Source organism: Phyllobates terribilis, unplaced genomic scaffold (assembly GCF_046119375.1).
Source record: "Phyllobates terribilis strain yellow unplaced genomic scaffold, ASM4611937v1 Scaffold_2__4_contigs__length_985480577, whole genome shotgun sequence".
Lineage (NCBI taxonomy): Eukaryota > Metazoa > Chordata > Amphibia > Anura > Dendrobatidae > Phyllobates > Phyllobates terribilis.
The window spans coordinates 976,047,118-976,073,090 of NW_027362762.1; the positions used below are offsets into that span (position 1 = coordinate 976,047,118).

Consider the following 25,973-nt stretch of genomic DNA (forward strand, 5'->3'; position numbering starts at 1 on the left):
ATGTAATGCATGCGAGTAGTGCAATGTAATGCATGCGAGTAGTGCAATGTAATGCATGCGAGTAGTGCAATGTAATACATGCGAGTAGTGCAATGTAATGCATGCGAGTAGTGCAATGTAATGCATGCGAGTAGTGCAATGTAATGCATGCGAGTAGTGCAATGTAATACATGCGAGTAGTGCAATGTAATGCATGTGTGACACCCCAGGGGTCTGGTTGCCACAGTAATAGAGATATTATGTCTGAGAGCAAGTGGGAGGTTTCTCTGGTCAGGATCCCTAAGCATGCAACACGGCCCACCCAGACCTGGGAGGGGAGGAATCTGCCCTTATAAACTGGGTCTGGGGCAGGATTAGACAGTTCAGTTCCAGACACAGGGAAAGCAAGAACAGGAGCTCTGTAGGAGCAGTAGCAGAAGTCCAGGGGCTGGAGCTGAGCAGAGTTCGCCCTGGACGAAGATACTAAAGCCGGACACAGGAGTCCGAGGCTGTGGGGACTGATATATACCCAGCAGCAGAAACCAGCCGGCAGGGGATTCCAGGTCCTCTGGCCATAGAAGCCCGGAGGCTCAGTCACAAAGAAGGGACCAGCGCCGCCATCCAGGAGCGGAGGCTAACAGAAGGTTTACAGAAGGCCCCAAGTCACCAGCCATACGGGTGAGCACCACACGGTATACTCAGGGACGTGGGCTACTTGTAGCCGCTGACAGCAAGGTAGCCAGGAAGAGTGCAGATAAACGGGGAGGCCTACAACTCCACCTGGCCAGGGGAACTCCTGCTTGCTCGCAGACTGACCAGGCCCCTTATACTAGCCAGTACTCCCGGGAGGGTCTGCCTTGTACCATCAGTAAAGACCCTGAACTGCACCACACGTCTCTGTGATTCCTTGCCGCACCAGCACCATTAGTACTGGGACCCTCACACCATCACTCCCATCATCTTCCACCTTAGCTGCCCTGAGGCAATACTTCTCCCGTGGGGAGTCATCCCATACTCGGCTGCGCAAACAACATCAGCCTCAGCGGTCTGCAGCGCAGCGGCGGTCCCCACTGACCGCAATCCACGGGTGGCGTAGTCGGACACTTATTCCAATACAAATAGACTGCTACTGGTTTGACCACCCTGGGCACGGACCGGGTCACCGCCACACGGAGACTACAACCCCCAGCATTCTACAACAGGCCCGGTTCCGGGTTCCCCTGCACAACACAGGCCCAGGGGGCGCGTCAACTTTGGCGTAGTCGGCAGGATTTCGTGCCCGCAACCACCGGGTACTGCATGCCTGAAAAAGAGACTTTTATACTTACCTGTGGTGAAGTTTCCCGCCGTCCGGAGTCGTTTCCCGCCATCCGGAGCCGATTCCCGCCATCAGACGCCATCTTGGACCGTTTCCCACCGTCTTCTGCCTTCTTCCCGCCATCCGCAGCTGCTTCCCGCCTTCGGACGCCATCTTCGGGACGCCGCACGGGAAGAAGAGGGGCGTGGACGCCGAAAGCGCGCGAGATCCGAAGCTCCGCCCCACGCTCTGACGCTGCGCAAGGTCCTGGAAGGGAAGAAGAGCGATGCTGACGTCATCGGAGCGAGACGCCAGGTCCTCAACCCCGACGATCGACTGCGGAGCCGCGGCCTACGGAAGAAGAGCATCGTAAGGTAGGCCACGGTCCACTAGGGGGGAGGAGGATGCCGGATACCGAGGGGAGCTCCACTGCCACAGCCACCGCCAGCGCAACCGCTGCAACAGTCATGCCATTCACCATGCCCTATATCCCGGGGGCAACCTGGCTACCCCAGTACTCAGGGGAGTCACATACTCTAAATGACTTTAGAGAAAGACTGGATAGCCTCTTCCAGGTGTACCCCCTCACAGAAGAGCAAAAAGTGAGCATCCTGGTGGCCCAATTAATCGGGGCAGCCCAAAGGGAGGTAAAGTCCTGGCCACCTGGGAGGAAGAGGACTGTCAGAGAAATACTAACCCGGCTCAAAGACACATTTGATACCCGCACCTCAGCCGAAATAAAACTAAGATTTTATGGGTGCAAACAACGGGCACATGAGAGTATAAGAGACTATGCTCTAAACCTACAAGAGGCCCTGAGAGCCATTAAGCAGGCAGACCCTGACAGCGTGGGAAAAGAAGATAAGCTGTTGACTGAACAATTTATTGAGGGTCTACTGTGCAATGCCCACCGAACCCAGTTGCGGGCAATGGCCTTACAGGACCCTGACCTGGACTTTGCACAGTTCAAGGACAGAGCCATCCGGGTGCTCCGAGAACCGGCACCAGGTGGCGCTGTGACCCACAGGCGCCCTGCTATCACTTACCACCAGGAGACGGCGCCCTTGTCTGCAGGGCCTGTGGGAGCTGATGCGCAGGCTTTAAACAGTGACCCGGCTACAGACCTGCACCATCAGGTCCAAGAGCTGACTAAGAGCGTTGCCGCGCTAACCAGAACTGTGCAGTCTTTACAGGTCTCTTCTCCAGGAAAGATCCAGCTGGCATCCGGACCGGAGGACGTCCCGTGGCGCCGACTGAGGAGGACCCCACCGGCCAGAGGAAGACCCAGCGACAGATACAACGAGGACGGACGACCCATCTGCCGCCGCTGCAATCAACCCGGACATGTGGCAAGGTACTGTCATTTAAACGGGCACAACCTGGGGTAGAGGGCCAACCCCCAGGCATAAGACCATCAGGCCCATCAAACTGGCGTGATAAATACGTAGGGGGACGTCCTATCTTGCCTGTGGTACTGGATGGCATTCCTATGAGTGCCCTACTAGACACTGGGTCACAGGTGACCACCATCCCGTACGTGCTCTTTAAACAGTACTGGAATGACTCGGACATAACCCGCTACCCAGATGACGACCTGAGTATCATCGCCAGCAATGGTCAGCCCGTGCCGCAATTGGGATTCAAAGAGGTGACCATTAAGATCGGTAAAGTCGAACTGGCGGCACAAGGACTGATTATAGTGGACATAGACCGTCATGAGAGTCACCCTAGAATAACCTTGGGAACTAATGTGATTGAAAATTGTCTTGCAGAGGTGATTCTCATTTTACAGCAGGTTGCCAAGAACGCCAGTTCCGGCCAGCAGCGTGTGCTCCAAAAAGAGATCCGGGCACTGATGCGACGGCAACAGGTGGAACTATCTGGTGGTGAAATAGGTAGCGTGAGAATGTGTGACCCGTTCCCTATTGCCATGCCCCCAAAAAGTGAGATGATGATTTGGTGCCGGGCAGCTATTGGTCTAAGAGGTAGAGACTACCAAGCAATGGTAGAACCTGTCTACTCAGACAGTAGGCCCACCATTTTGACAGCACGGGGGGTGGTCGATGTACGCCATGGGAGGGTGCCCGTTCGCATCATAAATATCGGGGAGAGAGAAGTACACCTGCCCCGGTATGCCACGCTAGCCAAATTGTTCACCATAAACCAGAATTCTGTACAGGCCGTGGAACCCTTGCCTCCATCTCAACCAGAGGAAGGTAATGGCTCTAAGAAACCACTGGAGGACTGGTGTCAGCAACTGCATTTGGGTACTGACTCCACTCCCTCACACCAGAAACAGGGAGTCTATCGGGTGGTTCGAGAGTACGAGAGAGTGTTTAGTAAACACCCGCTAGACTTCGGGCGAGTAAAGGGGGTAGAACACCACATCCCCACGGGAGACCATCCTCCCATAAAGGAGAGATACCGACCTGTACCCCCGGCACACTACCAACACGCCAAGGGGATGCTTAGAGACATGAAGGAGGCTGGGGTAATCAGGGACAGCTGTAGCCCCTGGGCAGCTCCACTAGTCTTAGTGAAAAAGAAAGACAACACTATGAGAATGTGTGTAGACTACAGGAAGGTCAACTGTATCACACACAAAGATGCGTACCCGTTACCAAGGATAGAAGAGTCCTTAGCTGCATTAAAATCTGCTAACTTCTTCTCTACTTTGGATCTCACTAGCGGGTACTGGCAGGTTCCTGTAGCAGAGGCGGACCGGGAGAAGACCGCATTCACTACCCCGATGGAACTCAGCGAATTTAACTGTATGCCGTTCGGGCTCTGCAACGCACCAGGAACCTTCCAACGGTTGATGGAATGCTGTCTGGGACACCGGAACTTCGAGACTGTCCCGTTATACCTGGACGATGTCATCGTCTATTCCAAGACCTACGAGGACCACCTGAAACACCTGGCAGAAGTGTTTGAAGCTCTGGCAAACTACGGCCTAAAGGTGAAACCCTCCAAGTGTCACCTCCTGAAACCAAAGGTGCAGTACCTGGGACACGTGGTGAGTGCTGACGGAGTGGCTCCCGACCCTGATAAGATCACTGTGATTAAGGACTGGCCAAGACCCTCCAGCATAAAGGAAGTGCGGCAGTTCCTCGGGTTGGTAGGCTACTACCGAAGATTCATTCCCGGTTTCACCAAAATGGCAGCCCCTATGCAGGACCTCCTGATAGGTCAATCTCGGAAAGCCAAAAACCAGAAGCCGCCCTTCAGGTGGGAAAAGCTGGAAGAGGAGTCCTTCTGCCAGCTGAAGATGGCCCTCACGGGGGATGAAATCCTGGCATATCCAGACTACAGCCAGCCCTTTATCCTCCACACGGACGCAAGCAACATCGGGCTAGGAGCCGTACTGTCCCAGATCCAGCAAGGGAAAGAACGGGTAATCGCTTACGCCAGCCGAAAGCTACGGCCCACGGAGAGGAACCCTGAGAATTATAGCTCATTCAAGCTGGAGTTCCTGGCAGTAGTGTGGGCAGTGACCGAACGTTTCAAGCATTACCTTGCCTCCTCCAAATTCACCGTGTACACGGATAACAACCCGTTGACACACCTGGACACTGCAAGGCTCGGTGCCCTGGAACAGAGATGGATGGCCCGCCTGTCCAACTTTGAATTCACCATCAAATACCGGGCAGGACGATCAAATGCCAACGCGGATGCCCTGTCTAGAATGCCGAACTTACCGGACGTAGGGGAAGATCCAGAAGATCTGGACGAAGTTGAGCTCCCTGCGTTCCACCGTCATGGGATTACCCTGTATTCCCACCGTGTGAAGGACAGGCGCTCCGTGACGTTCAATCCCTTGCCCCACTACAACTGGGCGGAGACGCAAGACAGTGATCCCGCAGTCCATTTGGTGAAGGAAATGCTGACCCAGGCCGATGCCCGTCTTGACCCAGATGCTCCGGAGGAGACCAAGCAACTGTGGAAGGAGAAAAGTAAGCTGTTCCTCTACAGGGAGAAGCTGTGCCGGAGAATGGTTAACTCTCGAACACATGAGTTGACCTGGCAGGTAGTGGTCCCAAGACGAGACGCAGCTATGATTCTGGAGGCATACCACAACGGAGCGGGGCATTTCGGATGGAAGAAGCTGGAGTTCTTGTTGCGTGAACGGTTCTACTGGGTAGGCATGAGAGGAGCCATCGAGAGGTGGTGCAGAGACTGTGGCCCGTGCCACCTGAGAAGAAAAGACCGTGCCAGCCAGAAGACTCCCCTGCAGCCCATCATCACCAGACAGCCACTGGAACTGGTAGCCCTGGACCATGTGAAACTGGCTCCAAGCAGATCTGGGTATGTCTACGCCCTCACAATCGTAGATCATTACTCCCGGTTCCTGGTGGTGGTCCTGGTCAAGGACTTAACGGCTCAAACAGCAGCTAGAGCCTTCCAGCAGCACTTCTGCCGTCCACACGGGTACCCGGACCAAGTGCTGACAGACCAAGGACCAGCCTTTGAAGCGGAGGTCTTCCAGGAGTTCTGCAACCTGTATGGCTGCACGAAGATAAGGACAACACCCTATCACCCTCAAACCAATGGACTCTGCGAGAAGATGAACCAGGTGGTGATAGATCTGCTAAAAACATTGCCCCTGGAAGAACGCAGTCTGTGGCCTGAGAAACTGCCCGATCTGGTGGACCTGTATAACCACATCCCTGTAGGTTCCACCAACTGTACCCCGGCTTACCTAATGAGAGCAAGACCTGGTAAGCTGCCTATTGACCTGGATATGGGAGTCCTGACGCCTGAGGACACCTCGCCAGAGGCAGACTGGGATACAGAATGGCAGCAGCAGTATCGGAAAGTACAGGAGAGCGTCGAGCGAAGTCTGTCTCAAGCTAGAGAAAGGCAAGAGAAGGCTTATAACCAGTATGCTCCCGCTGTTCCCCTGGTACCTGGAGAGCAGGTCTTGAAGAGGAAGAGGCGGCTCCACAAGTTGGACGACCAGTGGGAGAAGGACCCGTACACCGTACTGCCATCAAGCCATGAGAACCCAAAAATCTGCGTAATCAGTAAGGATTTAGGAGAAACCACAGCCATTGTCTCCAGAGACCACCTGAAGAAGTGTCCCGAGCAGCTGCAAAGCCCTGAAGAAGATTAAGAAAACCCTCAACCCGCAGAGGAAAGGGAAGAAATGATCAGTACCGTACTCGGAGACTTCCCCCGGTCTTGGACACAAGTAAACGGCGCTGTCGTGGTACCCGTCCTCACCTTTCTCCAGCCAGCCCTGCAAGTGCCTACAGAGGAACCGGTAGAGCTGGAAGAGCAGCAGGCCCAAGAGGCAGAAGAGTCCACACCAGCAGTACAGGAGGATCAACCCTCTGCTAGTAGTGAGCCTGCCGTGCCCCTAGTGAGCCAAAGAGTGCGCAGAAAGCTGCCCAGCTTGCCCATAACACCTCCTACACCCTGTATTGCAGGACCAGTTAGTGAGCTCCGTAGGTCCACTAGGGTCACTAGAGGTCAGATGCCCGCTCGCTGGAGAATCTAAACCAATGCACTGTAGAGTTGACTGTTTATTGAAAAATGTTTATGGTTTATGTTTGTTGCCTGTTACTAATTATGTTTCTCAGTTACCCTGCAGATTTATTTGGACTAACAGGTTATGGACACTGGATAACCGGAACAGTCTTGTAGATAGTTGCACCTTGGTGCCTCTTGTGAAGACGGCCGCGGAAGAGAAAACCTGTCTGGCGTGGCCTCCTTGCGGCCCAAAGTAGTTAGTCTATCCTTGCAGCCACGCCCAAGGACAACGCAAGGGGTTTGCTTTGGACAGGTCCCCTATTCTGTGCCAAGACTTCGCCTTGTTGGGTGATATGGACACCCGGTCACGGAAACGCCGTGACCTCTACAGACTAAAACTTCTTGTAAATATGTTATTGTATTATTGTTATACCTTGTATTTATGTTTCTTTAAAAAAAATGTGTTTAGTCCCGGAGTACTAAAATTTACTAGGGGGGAATGTGACACCCCAGGGGTCTGGTTGCCACAGTAATAGAGATATTATGTCTGAGAGCAAGTGGGAGGTTTCTCTGGTCAGGATCCCTAAACATGCAACACGGCCCACCCAGACCTGGGAGGGGAGGAATCTGCCCTTATAAACTGGGTCTGGGGTGGGATTAGACAGTTCAGTTCCAGACACAGGGAAAGCAAGAACAGGAGCTCTGTAGGAGCAGTAGCAGAAGTCCAGGGGCTGGAGCTGAGCAGAGTTCGCCCTGGACGAAGATACTAAAGCCGGACACAGGAGTCCGAGGCTGTGGGGACTGATATATACCCAGCAGCAGAAACCAGCCGGCAGGGGATTCCAGGTCCTCTGGCCATAGAAGCCCGGAGGCTCAGTCACAAAAAAGGGACCAGCGCCGCCATCCAGGAGCGGAGGCTAACAGAAGGCCCCAAGTCACCAGCCATACGGGTGAGCACCACACGGTATACTCAGGAACGTGGGCTACTTGTAACCGCTGACAGCAAGGTAGCCAGGAAGAGTGCAGATAAACGGGGAGGCCTACAACTCCACCTGGCCAGGGGAACTCCTGCTTGCTCGCAGACTGACCAGGCCCCTTATACTAGCCAGTACTCCCGGGAGGGTCTGCCTTGTACCATCAGTAAAGACCCTGAACTGCACCACACGTCTCTGTGATTCCTTGCCGCACCAGCACCATTAGTACTGGGACCCTCACACCATCACTCCTATCATCTTCCACCTTAGCTGCCCTGAGGCAATACTTCTCCCGTGGGGAGTCATCCCATACTCGGCTGCGCAAACAACATCAGCCTCAGCGGTCTGCAGCGCAGCGGCGGTCCCCACTGACCGCAATCCACGGGTGGCGTAGTCGGACACTTATTCCAATACAAATAGACTGCCACTGGTTTGACCACCCTGGGCACGGACCGGGTCACCGCCACACGGAGACTACAACCCCCAGCATTCTACAACAGGCCCGGTTCCGGGTTCCCCTGCACAACACAGGCCCAGGGGGCGCGTCAACTTTGGCGTAGTCGGCAGGATTTCGTGCCCGCAACCACCGGGTACTGCGCGCCTGAAAAAGAGACTTTTATACTTACCTGTGGTGAAGTTTCCCGCCGTCCGGAGTCGTTTCCCGCCATCCGGAGCCGATTCCCGCCATCAGACGCCATCTTGGACTGTTTCCCGCCGTCTTCTGCCTTCTTCCCGCCATCCGCAGCTGCTTCCCGCCTTCGGACGCCATCTTCGGGACGCCGCACGGGAAGAAGAGGGGCGTGGACGCCGAAAGCGCGCGAGATCCGAAGCTCCGCCCCACGCTCTGACGCTGCGCAAGGTCCTGGAAGGGAGAGAGAGCAACGCTGACGTCATCGGAGCGCGACGCCAGGTCCTCAACCCCGACGATCGACTGCGGAGCCGCGGCCTACGGAAGAAGAGCATCGTAAGGTAGGCCACGGTCCACTAGGGGGGAGGAGGATGCCGGATACCGAGGGGAGCTCCACTGCCACAGCCACCGCCAGCGCAACCGCTGCAACAGTCATGCCATTCACCATGCCCTATATCCCGGGGGCAACCTGGCTACCCCAGTACTCAGGGGAGTCACATACTCTAAATGACTTTAGAGAAAGACTGGATAGCCTCTTCCAGGTGTACCCCCTCACAGAAGAGCAAAAAGTGAGCATCCTGGTGGCCCAATTAATCGGGGCAGCCCAAAGGGAGGTAAAGTCCTGGCCACCTGTGAGGAAGAGGACTGTCAGAGACATACTAACCCGGCTCAAAGACACATTTGACACCCGCACCTCAGCCGAAATAAAACTAAGATTTTGGGCCACCCTGGGCACGGACCGGGTCACCGCCACACGGAGACTACAACCCCCAGCATTCTACAACAGGCCCGGTTCCGGGTTCCCCTGCACAACACAGGCCCAGGGGGCGCGTCACATGCGAGTAGTGCAATGTAATACATGCGAATAGTGCAATGTAATATATGCGAGTAGTGCAATGTAATACATGCGAGTAGTGCAATGTAATGCATGCGAGTAGTGCAATGTAATACATGCGAGTAGTGCAATGTACTGCATGCGAGTAGTGCAATGTAATGCACGCGAGTAGTGCAATGTAATGCATGCGAGTAGTGCAATATAATGCATGCGAGTAGTGCAATGTAATATATGCGAGTAGTGCAATGTAATGCATGCGAGTAGTGCAATGTAATGCACGCGAGTAGTGCAATGTAATATATGCGAGTAGTGCAATGTAATACATGCGAGTAGTGCAATGTAATATATGCGAGTAGTGCAATGTAATGCATGCGAGTAGTGCAATGTAATATATGCGAGTAGTGCAATGTAATGCATGCGAGTAGTGCAATGTAATGCACGCGAGTAGTGCAATGTAATGCATGCGAGTAGTGCAATGTAATGCATGCGAGTAGTGCAATGTAATGCACGCGAGTAGTGCAATGTAATGCATGCGAGTAGTGCAATGTAATGCACGCGAGTAGTGCAATGTAATGCATGTGAGTAGTGCAATGTAATACATGCGAGTAGTGCAATGTAATATATGCGAGTAGTGCAATGTAATGCACGCGAGTAGTGCAATGTAATGCATGTGAGTAGTGCAATGTAATACATGCGAGTAGTGCAATGTAATGCATGCGAGTAGTGCAATGTAATATATGCGAGTAGTGCAATGTAATACATGCGAGTAGTGCAATATAATGCATGCGAGTAGTGCAATGTAATACAGATAAGTAGTGCAAAGTAATACAGATAAGTGGTGCAAAGTAATACAGATAAGTAGTGCAAAGTAATACAGATAAGTGGTGCAAAGTAATACAGATAAGTGGTGCAAAGTAATACAGATAAGTAGTGCAATGTAATACATGCGAGTAGTGCAATGTAATACATGCGAGTAGTGCAATGTAATATATGCGAGTAGTGCAATGTAATACATGCGAGTAGTGCAATGTAATATATGCGAGTAGTGCAATGTAATATATGCGAGTAGTGCAATGTAATACATGCGAGTAGTGCAATGTAATATATGCGAGTAGTGCAATATAATGCACGCGAGTAGTGCAATGTAATGCATGCGAGTAGTGCAATGTAATGCATGCGAGTAGTGCAATGTAATACATGCGAGTAGTGCAATGTAATATATGCGAGTAGTGCAATGTAATGCATGCGAGTAGTGCAATGTAATATATGCGAGTAGTGCAATGTAATACATGCGAGTAGTGCAATATAATGCACGCGAGTAGTGCAATGTAATACATGCGAGTAGTGCAATGTAATGCATGCGAGTAGTGCAATGTAATACATGCGAGTAGTGCAATGTAATACATGCGAGTAGTGCAATGTAATGCATGCGAGTAGTCCAATGTAATACATGCGAGTAGTGCAATGTAATGCATGCGAGTAGTGCAATGTAATGTATGCGAGTAGTGCAATGTAATGCACGCGAGTAGTGCAATGTAATACATGCGAGTAGTGCAATGTAATGCATGCGAGTAGTGCAATGTAATACATGCGAATAGTGCAATGTAATATATGCGAGTAGTGCAATGTAATGCATGCGAGTAGTGCAATGTAATACATGCGAGTAGTGCAATGTAATGCATGCGAGTAGTCCAATGTAATACATGCGAGTAGTGCAATGTAATGCATGCGAGTAGTGCAATGTAATGTATGCGAGTAGTGCAATGTAATGCATGCGAGTAGTGCAATGTAATACATGCGAGTAGTGCAATGTAATGCATGCGAGTAGTGCAATGTAATATATGCGAGTAGTGCAATGTAATGCATGCGAGTAGTGCAATGTAATGCATGTGAGTAGTGCAATGTAATGTATGCGAGTAGTGCAATGTAATGCATGCGAGTAGTGCAATGTAATATATGCGAGTAGTGCAATGTAATACATGCGAGTAGTGCAATGTAATATATGCGAGTAGTCCAATGTAATACATGCGAGTAGTCCAATGTAATATATGCGAGTAGTCCAATGTAATACATGCGAGTAGTGCAATGTTATACATGCGAGTAGTCCAATGTAATGTATGCGAGTAGTGCAATGTAATATATGCGAGTAGTGCAATGTAATGCATGCGACTAGTCCAATGTAATATATGCGAGTAGTGCAATGTAATGCATGCGACTAGTCCAATGTAATACATGCGAGTAGTGCAATGTAATATATGCGAGTAGTGCAATGTAATGCATGCGACTAGTCCAATGTAATACATGCGAGTAGTCCAATGTAATGTATGCGAGTAGTGCAATGTAATATATGCGAGTAGTGCAATGTAATACATGCGAGTAGTGCAATGTTATACATGCGAGTAGTCCAATGTAATGTATGCGAGTAGTGCAATGTAATATATGCGAGTAGTCCAATGTAATATATGCGAGTAGTGCAATGTAATATATGCGAGTACTGCAATGTAATATATGCGAGTAGTGCAATGTAATATATGCGAGTAGTGCAATGTAATGCATGCGAGTAGTGCAATGTAATATATGCGATTAGTGCAATGTAATGCATGCGAGTAGTGCAATGTAATGCATGCGAGTAGTCCAATGTAATACATGCGAGTAGTGCAATGTAATACATGCGAGTAGTGCAATGTAATGCATGCGAGTAGTGCAATGTAATATATGCGAGTAGTGCAATGTAATGCATGCGAGTAGTGCAATGTAATATATGCGAGTAGTGCAATGTAATGCATGCGATTAGTGCAATGTAATGCATGCGAGTAGTGCAATGTAATGCATGCGAGTAGTGCAATGTAATATATGCGAGTAGTGCAATGTAATGCATGCGATTAGTGCAATGTAATGCATGCGAGTAGTGCAATGTAATGCATGCGAGTAGTGCAATGTAATGTATGCGAGTACTGCAATGTAATACATGCGAGTAGTGCAATGTAATACATGCGAGTAGTCCAATGTAATACATGCGAGTAGTGCAATGTAATACATGCGAGTAGTGCAATGTAATGCATGCGAGTAGTGCAATGTAATACATGTGAGTAGTGCAATGTAATGCATGCGAGTAGTCCAATGTAATACATGCGAGTAGTGCAATGTAATACATACGAGTAGTGCAATGTAATGCATGCGAGTAGTGCAATGTAATGTATGCGAGTAGTGCAATGTACTGCATGCGAGTAGTGCAATGTAATACATGTGAGTAGTGCAATGTAATACATGCGAGTAGTGCAATGTAATGCATGCGAGTAGTGCAATGTAATGCATGCGAGTAGTCCAATGTAATACATGCGAGTAGTGCAATGTAATACATGCGAGTAGTGCAATGTAATACATGTGAGTAGTGCAATGTAATACATGCGAGTAGTGCAATGTAATACATGCGAGTAGTGCAATGTAATGCATGCGAGTAGTGCAATGTAATGCATGCGAGTAGTGCAATGTAATGTATGCGAGTAGTGCAATGTAATGCATGCGAGTAGTGCAATGTAATACATGCGAGTAGTGCAATGTAATATATGCGAGTAGTGCAATGTAATGCATGCGAGTAGTGCAATGTAATGCATGCGAGTAGTGCAATGTAATGCATGCGAGTAGTGCAATGTAATGTATGCGAGTAGTGCAATGTAATGCATGCGAGTCGTGCAATGTAATACATGCGAGTAGTGCAATGTAATGCATGCGAGTAGTGCAATGTAATATATGCGAGTAGTGCAATGTAATGCATGCGAGTAGTGCAATGTAATGCATGTGAGTAGTGCAATGTAATGTATGCGAGTAGTGCAATGTAATACATGCGAGTAGTGCAATGTAATATATGCGAGTAGTTCAATGTAATATATGCGAGTAGTCCAATGTAATACATGCGAGTAGTGCAATGTAATATATGCGAGTAGTCCAATGTAATATATGCGAGTAGTGCAATGTAATGCATGCGAGTAGTCCAATGTAATATATGCGAGTAGTGCAATGTTATACATGCGAGTAGTCCAATGTAATATATGCGAGTAGTGCAATGTAATATATGTGAGTAGTGCAATGTAATATATGCGAGTAGTGCAATGTAATATATGCGAGTAGTGCAATGTAATGCATGCGAGTAGTGCAATGTAATATATGCGAGTAGTCCAATGTAATGTATGCGAGTAGTGCAATGTTATACATGCGAGTAGTCCAATGTAATATATGCGAGTAGTGCAATGTAATATATGCGAGTAGTGTAATGTAATGCATGCGAGTAGTGCAATGTAATATATGCGAGTAGTGCAATGTAATATATGCGAGTAGTGTAATGTAATGCATGCGAGTAGTGTAATGTAATGCATGCGAGTAGTGCAATGTAATATATGCGAGTAGTGCAATGTAATATATGCGAGTAGTGTAATGTAATGCATGCGAGTACTGCAATGTAATACATGCGAGTAGTCCAATGTAATACATGCGAGTAGTCCAATGTAATACATGCGAGTAGTGCAATGTAATACATGCGAGTAGTGCAATGTAATACATGCGAGTAGTGCAATGTAATACATGCGAGTAGTGCAATGTAATACATGCGAGTAGTGCAATATAATGCATGCGAGTAGTCCAATGTAATACATGCGAGTAGTGCAATGTAATGCATGCGAGTAGTGCAATGTAATGCATGCGAGTAGTCCAATGTAATACATGCGAGTAGTGCAATGTAATACATGCGAGTAGTGCAATGTAATACATGCGAGTAGTGCAATGTAATGCATGCGAGTAGTGCAATGTAATGCATGCGAGTAGTGCAATGTAATACATGCGAGTAGTGCAATGTAATACATGCGAGTAGTGCAATGTAATACATGCGAGTAGTGCAATGTAATGCATGCGAGTAGTCCAATGTAATGCATGCGAGTAGTGCAATGTAATATATGCGAGTAGTCCAATGTAATATATGCGAGTAGTGCAATGTAATATATGCGAGTACTGCAATGTAATATATGCGAGTAGTGCAATGTAATATATGCGAGTAGTGCAATGTAATGCATGCGAGTAGTGCAATGTAATATATGCGATTAGTGCAATGTAATGCATGCGAGTAGTGCAATGTAATGCATGCGAGTAGTCCAATGTAATACATGCGAGTAGTGCAATGTAATACATGCGAGTAGTGCAATGTAATGCATACGAGTAGTGCAATGTAATATATGCGAGTAGTGCAATGTAATGCATGCGAGTAGTGCAATGTAATATATGCGAGTAGTGCAATGTAATGCATGCGATTAGTGCAATGTAATGCATGCGAGTAGTGCAATGTAATGCATGCGAGTAGTGCAATGTAATATATGCGAGTAGTGCAATGTAATGCATGCGATTAGTGCAATGTAATGCATGCGAGTAGTGCAATGTAATGCATGCGAGTAGTGCAATGTAATGTATGCGAGTACTGCAATGTAATACATGCGAGTAGTGCAATGTAATACATGCGAGTAGTCCAATGTAATACATGCGAGTAGTGCAATGTAATACATGCGAGTAGTGCAATGTAATGCATGCGAGTAGTGCAATGTAATACATGTGAGTAGTGCAATGTAATGCATGCGAGTAGTCCAATGTAATACATGCGAGTAGTGCAATGTAATACATGCGAGTAGTGCAATGTAATGCATGCGAGTAGTGCAATGTAATGTATGCGAGTAGTGCAATGTACTGCATGCGAGTAGTGCAATGTAATACATGTGAGTAGTGCAATGTAATACATGCGAGTAGTGCAATGTAATGCATGCGAGTAGTGCAATGTAATGCATGCGAGTAGTCCAATGTAATACATGCGAGTAGTGCAATGTAATACATGCGAGTAGTGCAATGTAATACATGTGAGTAGTGCAATGTAATACATGCGAGTAGTGCAATGTAATACATGCGAGTAGTGCAATGTAATGCATGCGAGTAGTGCAATGTAATGCATGCGAGTAGTGCAATGTAATGTATGCGAGTAGTGCAATGTAATGCATGCGAGTAGTGCAATGTAATACATGCGAGTAGTGCAATGTAATATATGCGAGTAGTGCAATGTAATGCATGCGAGTAGTGCAATGTAATGCATGCGAGTAGTGCAATGTAATGCATGCGAGTAGTGCAATGTAATGTATGCGAGTAGTGCAATGTAATGCATGCGAGTCGTGCAATGTAATACATGCGAGTAGTGCAATGTAATGCATGCGAGTAGTGCAATGTAATATATGCGAGTAGTGCAATGTAATGCATGCGAGTAGTGCAATGTAATGCATGTGAGTAGTGCAATGTAATGTATGCGAGTAGTGCAATGTAATACATGCGAGTAGTGCAATGTAATATATGCGAGTAGTTCAATGTAATATATGCGAGTAGTCCAATGTAATACATGCGAGTAGTGCAATGTAATATATGCGAGTAGTCCAATGTAATATATGCGAGTAGTGCAATGTAATGCATGCGAGTAGTCCAATGTAATATATGCGAGTAGTGCAATGTTATACATGCGAGTAGTCCAATGTAATATATGCGAGTAGTGCAATGTAATATATGTGAGTAGTGCAATGTAATATATGCGAGTAGTGCAATGTAATATATGCGAGTAGTGCAATGTAATGCATGCGAGTAGTGCAATGTAATATATGCGAGTAGTCCAATGTAATGTATGCGAGTAGTGCAATGTAATATATGCGAGTAGTGTAATGTAATATATGCGAGTAGTGTAATGTAATGCATGCGAGTAGTGCAATGTAATATATGCGAGTAGTGCAATGTAATATATGCGAGTAGTGTAATGTAATGCATGCGAGTAGTGTAATGTAATGCATGCGAGTAGTGCAATGTAATATATGCGAGTAGTGCAATGTAATATATGCGAGTAGTGTAATGTAATGCATGCGAGTAGTGTAATGTAATGCATGCGAGTAGTGCAATGTAATGCATGCGAGTAGTGCAATGTAATATATGCGAGTAGTGCAATGTAATATATGCGAGTAGTGTAATGTAATGCATGCGAGTAGTGCAATGTAATATATGCGAGTAGTGCAATGTTATACATGCGAGTAGTGCAATGTAATGCATGCGAGTACTGCAATGTAATACATGCGAGTAGTCCAATGTAATACATGCGAGTAGTCCAATGTAATACATGCGAGTAGTGCAATGTAATACATGCGAGTAGTGCAATGTAATACATGCGAGTAGTGCAATGTAATACATGCGAGTAGTGCAATATAATGCATGCGAGTAGTCCAATGTAATACATGCGAGTAGTGCAATGTAATGCATGCGAGTAGTGCAATGTAATGCATGCGAGTAGTCCAATGTAATACATGCGAGTAGTGCAATGTAATACATGCGAGTAGTGCAATGTAATACATGCGAGTAGTGCAATGTAATGCATGCGAGTAGTGCAATGTAATGCATGCGAGTAGTGCAATGTAATACATGCGAGTAGTGCAATGTAATACATGCGAGTAGTGCAATGTAATACATGCGAGTAGTGCAATGTAATGCATGCGAGTAGTGCAATGTAATGCATGCGAGTAGTCCAATGTAATGCATGCGAGTAGTGCAATGTAATGCATGCGAGTAGTCCAATGTAATACATGCGAGTAGTGCAATGTAATACATGCGAGTAGTGCTAATGCATGCGAGTAGTGCAATGTAATATATGCGAGTAGTGCAATGTAATGCATGCGAGTAGTCCAATGTAATACATGCGAGTAGTGCAATGTAATGCATGCGAGTAGTGCAATGTTATACATGCGAGTAGTGTAATGTAATACATGCGAGTAGTGCAATGTAATATATGCGAGTAGTGCAATGTAATATATGCGAGTAGTGCAATGTAATATATGCGAGTAGTGCAATGTAATATATGCGAGTAGTCCAATGTAATATATGCGAGTAGTGCAATGTAATATATGCGAGTAGTGCAATGTAATATATGCGAGTAGTGCAATGTAATATATGCGAGTAGTGCAATGTAATATATGCGAGTAGTCCAATGTAATACATGCGAGTAGTGCAATGTAATACATGCGAGTAGTGCAATGTAATGCATGCGAGTACTGCAATGTAATACATGCGAGTAGTCCAATGTAATACATGCGAGTAGTGCAATGTAATGCATGCGAGTAGTGCAATGTAATACACGCGAGTAATGCAATGTAATACATGCGAGTAGTGCAATGTAATGCATGCGAGTAGTGCAATGTAATGTATGCGAGTAGTGCAATGTAATGCATGCGAATAGTGCAATGTAATGCATGCGAGTAGTGCAATGTAATACATGCGAGTAGTGCAATGTAATACATGCGAGTAGTGCAATATAATGCATGCGAGTAGTCCAATGTAATACATGCGAGTAGTGCAATGTAATGCATGCGAGTAGTGCAATGTAATGCATGCGAGTAGTCCAATGTAATACATGCGAGTAGTGCAATGTAATGCATGCGAGTAGTGCAATGTAATGCATGCGAGTAGTGCAATGTAATGCATGCGAGTAGTGCAATGTAATACATGCGAGCAGTGCAATGGAATACATGCGAGTAGTGCAATGTAATGCATGCGAGTAGTCCAATGTAATACATGCGAGTAGTGCAATGTAATACATGCAAGCAGTACAATGTAATACATGCGAGTAGTCCAATGTAATACATGCGAGTAGTGCAATGTAATGCATGCGAGTAGTCCAATGTAATGCATGCGAGTAGTGCAATGTAATGCATGCGAGTAGTCCAATGTAATGCATGCGAGTAGTCCAATGTAATGCATGCGAGTAGTCCAATGTAATGCATGCGAGTAGTGCAACGTAATGCATGCAAGCAGTACAATGTAATACATGCGAGTAGTCCAATGTAATACATGCGAGTAGTGCAATGTAATACATGCAAGCAGTACAATATAATACATGCGAGTAGTCCAATGTAATACATGCGAGTAGTGCAATGTAATGCATGCGAGTAGTGCAATGTAATACATGCGAGTAGTCCAATGTAATACATGCGAGTAGTGCAATGTAATACATGCAAGCAGTACAATGTAATACATGCGAGTAGTCCAATGTAATACATGCGAGTAGTGCAATGTAATGCATGCGAGTAGTCCAATGTAATACATGCGAGTAGTGCAATGTAATACATGCGAGTAGTGCTAATGCATGCGAGTAGTCCAATGTAATATATGCGAGTAGTGCAATGTAATGCATGCGAGTAGTGCAATGTAATGCATGCGAGTAGTGCAATGTTATACATGCGAGTAGTGTAATGTAATACATGCGAGTAGTGCTAATGCATGCGAGTAGTCCAATGTAATATATGCGAGTAGTCCAATGTAATACATGCGAGTAGTGCAATGTAATGCATGCGAGTAGTGCAATGTTATACATGCGAGTAGTGTAATGTAATACATGCGAGTAGTGCAATGTAATATATGCGAGTAGTGCAATGTAATATATGCGAGTAGTGCAATGTAATATATGCGAGTAGTGCAATGTAATATATGCGAGTAGTCCAATGTAATATATGCGAGTAGTGCAATGTAATATATGCGAGTAGTGCAATGTAATATATGCGAGTAGTGCAATGTAATATATGCGAGTAGTGCAATGTAATATATGCGAGTAGTCCAATGTAATACATGCGAGTAGTGCAATGTAATACATGCGAGTAGTGCAATGTAATGCATGCGAGTACTGCAATGTAATACATGCGAGTAGTCCAATGTAATACATGCGAGTAGTGCAATGTAATGCATGCGAGTAGTGCAATGTAATACACGCGAGTAATGCAATGTAATACATGCGAGTAGTGCAATGTAATGCATGCGAGTAGTGCAATGTAATGTATGCGAGTAGTGCAATGTAATGCATGCGAATAGTGCAATGTAATGCATGCGAGTAGTGCAATGTAATACATGCGAGTAGTGCAATGTAATACATGCGAGTAGTGCAATATAATGCATGCGAGTAGTCCAATGTAATACATGCGAGTAGTGCAATGTAATGCATGCGAGTAGTGCAATGTAATGCATGCGAGTAGTCCAATGTAATACATGCGAGTAGTGCAATGTAATGCATGCGAGTAGTGCAATGTAATGCATGCGAGTAGTGCAATGTAATGCATGCGAGTAGTGCAATGTAATACATGCGAGCAGTGCAATGGAATACATGCGAGTAGTGCAATGTAATGCATGCGAGTAGTCCAATGTAATACATGCGAGTAGTGCAATGTAATACATGCAAGCAGTACAATGTAATACATGCGAGTAGTCCAATGTAATACATGCGAGTAGTGCAATGTAATGCATGCGAGTAGTCCAATGTAATGCATGCGAGTAGTGCAATGTAATGCATGCGAGTAGTCCAATGTAATGCATGCGAGTAGTCCAATGTAATGCATGCGAGTAGTCCAATGTAATGCATGCGAGTAGTGCAACGTAATGCATGCAAGCAGTACAATGTAATACATGCGAGTAGTCCAATGTAATACATGCGAGTAGTGCAATGTAATACATGCAAGCAGTACAATATAATACATGCGAGTAGTCCAATGTAATACATGCGAGTAGTGCAATGTAATGCATGCGAGTAGTGCAATGTAATACATGCGAGTAGTCCAATGTAATACATGCGAGTAGTGCAATGTAATACATGCAAGCAGTACAATGTAATACATGCGAGTAGTCCAATGTAATACATGCGAGTAGTGCAATGTAATGCATGCGAGTAGTCCAATGTAATGCATGCGAGTAGTGCAATGTAATACATGCGAGTAGTGCAATGTAATGCATGCGAGTAGTGCAATGTAATACATGCAAGCAGTACAATGTAATACATGCGAGTAGTCCAATGTAATACATGCGAGTAGTGCAATGTAATGCATGCGAGTAGTCCAATGTAATACATGCGAGTAGTGCAATGTAATACATGCAAGCAGTACAATGTAATACATGCGAGTAGTCCAATGTAATACATGCGAGTAGTGCAATGTAATACATGCAAGCAGTACAATATAATACATGCGAGTAGTCCAATGTAATACATGCGAGTAGTGCAATGTAATGCATGCGAGTAGTGCAATGTAATGCATGCGAGTAGTGCAATGTAATACATGCGAGTAGTGCAATGTAATACATGCGAGTAGTGCAATGTAATACATGCGAGTAGTGCAATGTAATGCATGCGAGTAGTCCAATGTAATATATGCGAGTAGTGCAATGTAATGCATGCGAGTAGTGCAATGTAATGCATGCGAGTAGTGCAATGTAATACATGCGAGTACTGCAATGTAATACATGCGAGTAGTCCAATGTAATATATGCGAGTAGTGCAATGTAATGCATGCGAGTAGTGCAATGTAATGCATGCGAGTAGTGCAATGTAATACATGCGAGTAGTGCAATGTAATACATGCGAGTAGTGCAATGTAATGCATGCGAGTACTGCAATGTAATACATGCGAGTAGTCCAATGTAATATATGCGAGTAGTGCAATGTAATGCATGCGAGTAGTGCAATGTAATGCATGCGAGTAGTGCAATGTAATACATGCGAGTAGTGCAATGTAATACATGCGAGTAGTGCAATGTAATACATGCGAGTAGTGCAATGTAATTCATGCGAGTAGTGCAATGTAATGCATGCGAGTAGTCCAATGTAATGCATGCGAGTAGTGCAATGTAATGCATGCGAGTAGTCCAATGTAATACATGCGAGTAGTGCAATGTAATACATGCGAGTAGTGCTAATGCATGCGAGTAGTGCAATGTAATGTATGCGAGTAGTCCAATGTAATATATGCGAGTAGTGCAATGTAATGCATGCGAGTAGTGCAATGTTATACATGCGAGTAGTGTAATGTAATATATGCGAGTAGTGCAATGTAATATATGCGAGTAGTGCAATGTTCTACATGCGAGTAGTGTAATGTAATATATGCGAGTAGTGCAATGTAATATATGCGAGTAGTGCAATGTAATATATGCGAGTAGTGCAATGTAATATATGCGAGTAGTGCAATGTAATATATGCGAGTAGTCCAATGTAATATATGCGAGTAGTGCAATGTAATATATGCGAGTAATGCAATGTAATATATGCGAGTAGTGCAATGTAATATATGCGAGTAGTGCAATGTAATATATGCGAGTAGTCCAATGTAATATATGCGAGTAGTGCAATGTAATATATGTGAGTAGTGCAATGTAATATATGCGAGTAGTGTAATGTAATACATGCGAGTAGTGTAATGTAATACATGCGAGTAGTGCAATGTAATATATGCGAGTAGTGCAATGTAATATATGCGAGTAGTGCAATGTAATATATGCGAGTAGTCCAATGTAATATATGCGAGTAGTGCAATGTAATATATGTGAGTAGTGCAATGTAATATATGCGAGTAGTGTAATGTAATACATGCGAGTAGTGCAATGTAATATATGCGAGTAGTGCAATGTAATATATGCGAGTAGTGCAATGTAATACATGCGAGTAGTGTAATGTAATACATGCGAGTAGTGCAATGTAATATATGCGAGTAGTGCAATGTAATATATGCGAGTAGTGCAATGTAATATATGCGAGTAGTCCAATGTAATATATGCGAGTAGTGCAATGTAATATATGTGAGTAGTGCAATGTAATATATGCGAGTAGTGTAATGTAATACATGCGAGTAGTGCAATGTAATATATGCGAGTAGTGCAATGTAATATATGCGAGTAGTGCAATGTAATACATGCGAGTAGTGCAATGTAATATATGTGAGTAGTGCAATGTAATACATGCGAGTAGTGTAATGTAATACATGCGAGTAGTGCAATGTAATATATGCGAGTAGTGCAATGTAATATATGTGAGTAGTGCAATGTAATATATGCGAGTAGTGTAATGTAATACATGCGAGTAGTGCAATGTAATATATGCAAGTAGTGTAATGTAATACATGCGAGTAGTGCAATGTAATATATGCGAGTAGTGCAATGTAATGCATGCGAGTAGTGCAATGTAATAGATGCGAGTAGTGTAATGTAATACATGCGAGTAGTGCAATGTAATATATGCAAGTAGTGTAATGTAATACATGCGAGTAGTGCAATGTAATATATGCGAGTAGTGCAATGTAATGCATGCGAGTAGTGCAATGTAATAGATGCGAGTAGTGTAATGTAATACATGCGAGTAGTGCAATGTAATATATGCAAGTAGTGTAATGTAATACATGCGAGTAGTGCAATGTAATGCATGTGAGTAGTGCAATGTAATGTATGCGAGTAGTGCAATGTAATGCATGCGAGTAGTCCAATGTAATATATGCGAGTAGTGCAATGTAATGCATGCGAGTAGTGCAATGTAATGCATGTGAGTAGTGCAATGTAATGTATGTGAGTAGTGCAATGTAATGCATGCGAGTAGTCCAATGTAATATATGCGAGTAGTGCAATGTAATATATGCGAGTAGTGCAATGTAATATATGCGAGTAGTCCAATGTAATATATGCGAGTAGTGCAATGTAATATATGTGAGTAGTGCAATGTAATACATGCGAGTAGTGTAATGTAATACATGCGAGTAGTGCAATGTAATATATGCGAGTAGTGTAATGTAATACATGCGAGTAGTGCAATGTAATATATGCGAGTAGTGCAATGTAATGCATGCGAGTAGTGCAATGTAATGCATGCGAGTAGTGCAATGTAATACATGCGAGTAGTGTAATGTAATATATGCGAGTAGTGCAATGTAATATATGCGAGTAGTGCAATGTAATATATGCGAGTAGTCCAATGTAATATATGCGAGTAGTGCAATGTAATATATGTGAGTAGTGCAATGTAATACATGCGAGTAGTGTAATGTAATACATGCGAGTAGTGCAATGTAATATATGCGAGTAGTGTAATGTAATACATGCGAGTAGTGCAATGTAATATATGCGAGTAGTGCAATGTAATGCATGCGAGTAGTGCAATGTAATACATGCGAGTAGTGCAATGTAATACATGCGAGTAGTGCAATGTAATATATGCGAGTAGTCCAATGTAATACATGCGAGTAGTCCAATGTAATATATGCGAGTAGTGCAATGTAATGGACCTTCCTTCCTTCCTTATCTGACACGGGCCGATGTCTGGGTGACAGTAATCGCAGCGCACTCGCTCCTCTAGTATTTTGGATGAGTCTCGCCCACTAAAGTCTTGGATTAACCCTCTAGCATCTGATGTTTCCGGATACATCGCCATTGTGAAGAGGGATCTGAATCTGTTCTTGTAAATGTTAATAACTGCTGAGGGATGAGGATCGTCTGCTTCTTCTAGGTGGGCTGATATCCTCTACACTGGTGTGAACGCAGCCGGACGCTGCTGCTTCTTTCTCTGCTTCTCTTCCGTCTTCATCTAGAATGTCTGACTCCTCACCACAATTGTCATCTATACTCCCCTCCCCCCATATAACAGCTTGTACCTGGGAGTGGACACAGAGTGGCCCCTGTGTAAGAACAATATAAGGGCCTTTTACAGCCCAATAGCTCCTTAGGATGCACAATCCCTCCTGCTCTGGGGTGAATGTGGCCCCTGACCTCTGTGGCCCCTGTGTAAGAACAATATAAGGGCCCTTTACAGCCCAATAGCTCCTCAGTATGCACAATCCCTCCTGCTCTGGGGTGAATGCAGCCCCTGACCTCTGCGGCCCCTGTGCGGCTGCCCAGATTGCCCCAATGATATGTCCGCCCCTGGGTGTACCCCCATATCTCCCAATACCCCGCTCCGGAGACTCACCAGCGCCCCGGTCTGCTCGCTGCTCGGAGTGGAGGATCAGGCTGGTGACTTTTGCTTTCCTCTCCTGTCATAGTGCGGGGGAGGGCGGCTCTTTCTATGTAGAGGTTTATTTTCTGTTTCGTTGTGAATGTCAGGCAGGAGATTAGTCCTCCCGGCGTGTTCCCTCGAGGGCTCGTTCACACTGGCGTATAACGCGGCCGAGCACTTTGTGATGATTTATGTTACTCTCTGTACATCGGGACACGGACTATATACGGCTGCCATCCGGCTGCTTCACGTGTTCTTCACAGACCCAGGACCTTATATTGGTCCTTGTTATCCGAACATGTGGAGGCGCCTTATAGTGACCATCACTTACTGATGATACATTGTATTTTAACCCTCAACCGATGAGGTGGGGTTTGTCACACCCCAGGGAATTTTTGATCGGCTGTCATTCATTGAAAAATGCTGGTATGAGGATCCGTGTGAATCATCAAAGTATTACATTTCCCGATACTTGTGGGTGTCAAAAATTTGTTCTACTCATGTGTAATCAATCGCCAATAAGAAAGTGATTAAAACAAACGTGATCTTTGCATTTTCTGTGAAAATAAGAGATTTCAAAACACTGGGGTATAGGAAACCGCACATCACCAGTTCAGGGCTAGGACTCTGCCTCTTTACTTCTAGTTTCCATTTACTAGAAATGTCGTAAAAGACGAGGAAAGGGCGAGGCTGCGGTGTGCGGTGCACCACTGCCATCTGCTGGTCAGCAGGGAGCATTGCATTCCAGTGACCATGGAGGAGAGGAAAGTGTCCGTATTTAAGCATCCATTTATACAACCCCTGGCAAAAATTATGGAATCACCGGGCTCGGAGGATGTTCATTCAGTTGTTTAATTTTGTTGAAAAAAAGCAGATCACAGACATGGCACAAAACTAAAAAGTCATTTCAAATGGCAACTTTATGGCTTTAAGAAACACTAAAAGAAATCAAGATTAAAAATGTGGTACTCAGTAAGGGTAATTTTTTTTTTTCAGACCAAGCAGAGGGAAAAAAATTATGGAATCACTCAATTCTGAGGAAAAAATTATGGAATCATGAAAAACAAACACAAAAAAGAACACTCCAATACATCACTAGTATTTTGTTGCACCACCTCTGGCTTTAATAACAGCTTGCAGTCTCTGAGGCATGGACTTAATGAGTGACAAACAGTACTCTTCATCAATCTGGCTCCAACTTTCTCTGATTGCTGTTGCCAGATCAGCTTTGCAGGTTGGAGCCTTGTCAGGGACCATTTTCTTCAACTTCCACCAAAGATTTTCCATTGCATTGAGATCCGGACTATTTGCAGGCCATGACATTGACCTTATGTGTCTTCTTTCACAGTGTTTGCTCTATGGCAGGATGCATTATCATCTTGAGAAATGATGTCATCATCCCCAAACATCCTTTCAATTGATGGGATAAGAAAACTGTCCAAAATATCAATGTAAACTTGGGCATTTATTGAAGATGTAATGACAGCCATCTCCCCAGTGCCTTTACCTGACATGCAGCCCCATATCATCAATGACTGTGGAAACTTTCATGTTCTCTTCATGCCGTCATCTTTATAAATCTCATTGGAACGGAACCAAACAAAAGTCCCAGCATCATCACCTTGCCCAATGCAGATTCGCGATTCATCACTGAATGTGACTTTCATCCGGTCATCCACAGTCCACGATTGCTTTTCCTTAGCCCATTGTAACCTTGTTTTTTTCTGTTTAGGTGTTAATGATGATCTAGTGAGATGATGAGATTAATGAGATGATCTAGTGAATCCTGCTTTGAGCAGGGGGTTGGACCAGATGACCCAGGAGGTCCCTTCCAACTCTACCATTCTATGATTCTATGATTCTATGATGGCTTATGTTTAGCTTTTCTGTATGTAAATCCCATTTCCTTTAGGCGGTTTCTTACAGTTCGGTCACAGACATTGACTCGA

General features: G+C 45.2%; 1 protein-coding gene across 2 annotated transcripts in view; it reads right to left on the reverse strand.

Annotated features, from left to right (window-relative positions):
- The window catches only part of LOC141241240 (butyrophilin subfamily 2 member A2-like), a 72,601-nt gene extending 48,486 nt beyond the window's left edge, over positions 1–24,115 (reverse strand). Inside the window, exon 1 of one of the 2 annotated variants that reach the window (XM_073668739.1) lies at positions 23,998–24,115. The gene's annotated coding sequence lies outside the window, so the exon portion shown is untranslated. The remainder of the gene's footprint in view (positions 1–23,997) is intronic. The other variant, XM_073668741.1, reaches the window with a different exon arrangement.
- Between the last annotated feature and the right edge of the window lie 1,858 nt (positions 24,116–25,973).